Raw genomic sequence first — 3,952 nt, forward strand, 5'->3', positions numbered from 1 at the left:
AGTTGATCCGATCAACGGAACAGCCTGCTCGTGAAATTAACGTGCAAGTGGCTGAGCACTCCACAGACACGTGTACCCTTAACATAGTTCTCGGGGATATTCAGCATGGCACAGAGTGTGACAAGGCTGACCCTTTGAAATACAGGCACACCAGAAACAGGAAGAAAGAGTGAGAGAAAGTTGTGGGGAAAGAGTACAGCAGGGTTCACCACCATCTCCTGCTGGAGCCTCGTGGAGCTTTAGGTGTTTTCGCTCAATAAACACTCACAACGCCCAGTCTGGGAATCGAAACCGCGAGTCCGCTGTCCTAACCACTGGGCCATTGCGCCTCCACTAGAATGTACAGCACAATTCTAGAAACGAGGCTTTCATAGGCTACTACCAAAAGAATGTAGATATCTAAAAGAGAATTTCTCAGTGGAAAGGATTAGTTAGGGTGAAACTGCCCAAGGAGGGTTACAAAGGGGAAGGAAAATGTGTACTGTTGAATATCGATAGGTAGGATGCGTTCAGGAATCATAATCAAGGTTTATTTGATGGCCTACCACCCGCAACTTGATTTGACGGCCTACCACCCGCAACTTTATTTGATGGCCAACCACCCGCAACTTGATTTGATGGCCTATACCACCCGCAAATTTATTTGATGGCCTACCACCCGCAATTGAATACAGTGAGTTGTTAAAGGAGGAGTATATACAATATACGAAAATGATGTCAACTTCTTTTTTAAAAAAGGAAAAACTGTCCAAAATAATGTCTAAATGTAACCATTCGACTTGGTGGGTATTGCGCCTCATTTTATCATTTTCATGATTTCATTCGGTTTTTCTTTAATTTTTTCTTCCTTGCTCGATTTCTTTTGTATTTTTATTTCCCTAATTATGTGTTTTGTGGTAATCTTCAAGTTTAGGAGGATAAAAAAAATAAATAAAAATATTCAAGGGAAGTAACTGAACGTCTTACCAGTATTATCCGTTTTCTTCTAGCTGTTTATAAATAAATCACACCCTAACCCTAACGTCAATCAAATCACGTGTGTGATTTATTTATAAACAGAGATGTACGGAGAATACTGGTAAGACGTTCAGTTACTTCCCTTGAATATTTTTATTTATTTTTTTATCCCCCTAAACTTGAAGATTACCCACTATTTTTATTGTGTGTGTGTGTGTGTGTGTGTGTGTGTGTGGAGGCGCAATGGCCTAGTGGTTAGGACAGCGGACTCGCGGTTTCGATTCCCAGACCGGGCGTTGTGAGTGTTTATTGAGCGAAAACACCTAAAGTTCCACGAGGCTCCAGCAGGGGATGGTGACAAACCCTGCTGTAATCTTTCACCACAACTTTCCCTCACTCTTTCTTCCTGTCTCTGTTGTGCCTGTAATTCAAAGGGTGAGCCTTGTCACGCTGAATATACCCGAGAACTACGTTAGGGGTACACGCGTTTGTGGAGTGCTCAGCCACTTGCACGTTAATTTCACGAGCGTCGTAAGCGATGGAGTGCCAACAATAACAAATTGTGTGTGTGAATACAAATACATAAAGCTGAAATGCTTGCACACACACATTATCTTTCATATACCCGTACATACATAAATATAGACATTGTGCAAGTGGGTATGTGCGTACGCATGCTAGCCTCTCCAAGAAAATGAAATGCAATCTAAAAAATTATGAAAATGGAACATATATACAAAATCAATGGTGTATGCAAAAAATTAGAAAGATTCATCCATTTAAAAATATGTTATACTAAAAAATAAAACTGAAACGGGAAACGAGCACCTGTAGGATATGAACAAACATATCAAACCATACAAGGGGTAGACAATATCGTTTGCAAATTCTTGATTGCTTTTTCATAAGATTTTTTTTTACTGTGCACACTTGTCAGGGTTAGTGGCAAGAGAATTCATATTAAAGCCAACTTGTTTACATTGTTTCTTGCACACTGAAATTAATACTACATGAAAATGTTGCAAAACACAGCTGTAATCCTCTGGAAGTCACTTAGTTAAATGTATATTCACCTCTCATACCTCCTGACTTATATATATATATATATATATATTTATATATAATGTGTGTGTGTATGTGTATATATATATATATATATATATATATATACACACACACACACACACACATGCATGGGCATGGTGGTGTGGTTAAGAGGTTTTTCTCCCAACCATATGCTTTTAGGTTCAATCTCCTGTGTAGAACTTTTGGTGTCTTCTACAATACCCCCAGGCCAACCAAAGCTTATAAGTAGTGTCTGGTGGACAGAAACTGAAAATAGGCCATGATACACATGCATTTTGATTGTGTGTGTCCTTGTTTTGACATCATGTGATAGTTGTAAGCGACACTATCGTACAGATGTTGCCGTTTATTTCCAATATTCCACAAACACATGTCTAGCCAAGGTGAAATAATAAATTAAAAGGTAAAGTTCCATTGTTTAGGTAAATGTTTAAATGTATAGTTTACCAATATAAAAATATTGCATGTCTACTATTGAATCTATTTTTGAAGTACCTATTTTTTATTTTATTTTTTTTTTCTATTGTTTCAGACTTTCAAATGGCATTAATGTGAAGGAGGTTTTCCCCTTCAACTGAACCACCAATATGTATTTCCTAAAGACTGATGTGATGCTATACAGAATAGAAATGACTTTGCTGATATAAACTTATGGTAGAATTACTGTGAAGTATTTACTCTAAACTGTGAAAGTATAGAAATATGCAAAGAAAGACAAACATATTTTGTTGAGAAAAGAAAGTATGGAAAATGAATTATGTGAGAACAAGATTAAGCATAAATCACAATCTAAAAATATTGATTTTGCTGATGAGACACTTAAACTGAGAGGCAAAAAGACCATACCAACATGATCTCAGTAACAAGCTATTCTCCCACATCAGTAATTTAACCACTCACTGACATATTCATATGAGGGTCAGCTAGGTTGGCCAAGATACTCTCATGGATTGTGACCAAATGAGGTTTATTTTTCACACACTTCTTCCATCAGTGTTGCTGTGTTTGGATCCCATTGGTAGAGAAGTTGTTGGTCAAAAAAAGTCATTGACAGCAGATGTGACATCATCATTACTGCAATATTTGTTCCCAGCCAAGTGTTTTTGCCATATTGGGTAACAGATGGAGTCAAATCAGGAGAATATGGAGGGGCATCATCCAGTTCAAAGCCATAGTCATTCACAGCAGCCACTGAAACCAAGGACTTGTGCACTAGAGTATTCTCCTGATGAAACAAGACACCTATCAGTTTTCCTTGGTGTTTGGTTCTGATAGCCTTCCATAACTGTCTCAGCAAGTTGGCATAGTTCTCTCCATTGATGGTGTGACCCTTTTGAGGACAGTCAATAAACACAATTCTTTTTGTATCCCAAAAAACTGTAGCTGTCAACTTCCCTGCAGATGAAATGATCAAGGCCTTCTTTGGAGTAGATGAGGAGGGATGTTCACACTGCATGGACTGTTTCTTTGTCTTTGGCTCTGAACCACTCATTCTGGGTTAAGAAATGTTCAAGAAAACCACCTGGATCTGATTTAAACAAATGTCAGATTTTCCCATGATGTGATCAGCCTGGTGAACTTTTGATCAGGTGCCAGATGTGGCACCCACTGTGCAAAAACTGTCATTATGCCCAAGTTCATTTTTGCAGAATATTCTTAACTCTCTCATGGGATATGCTAATAGCACTGGCTATCTGATTTTTTAGTCGTTCACCTGTTATCCATCACCATGTAGTGAATTAGTTCAGTACTCTCCTTGATAGTGGTAATTGCAGGACAGCCAGAACATGGGTCATCTTCAAGACTCTCCCTTTTCTTCCTAGATTCAGCTGCCCACTTTTGCACTGTTGATAAAGCTGGAGTGTCATTTCCTAATATAGCAGCCATTTCTTAACCATGAATGCCCTTT

This window comes from Octopus bimaculoides, chromosome 27 (assembly GCF_001194135.2).
Source record: "Octopus bimaculoides isolate UCB-OBI-ISO-001 chromosome 27, ASM119413v2, whole genome shotgun sequence".
In the NCBI taxonomy this organism is placed as follows: Eukaryota; Metazoa; Mollusca; class Cephalopoda; order Octopoda; family Octopodidae; genus Octopus; species Octopus bimaculoides.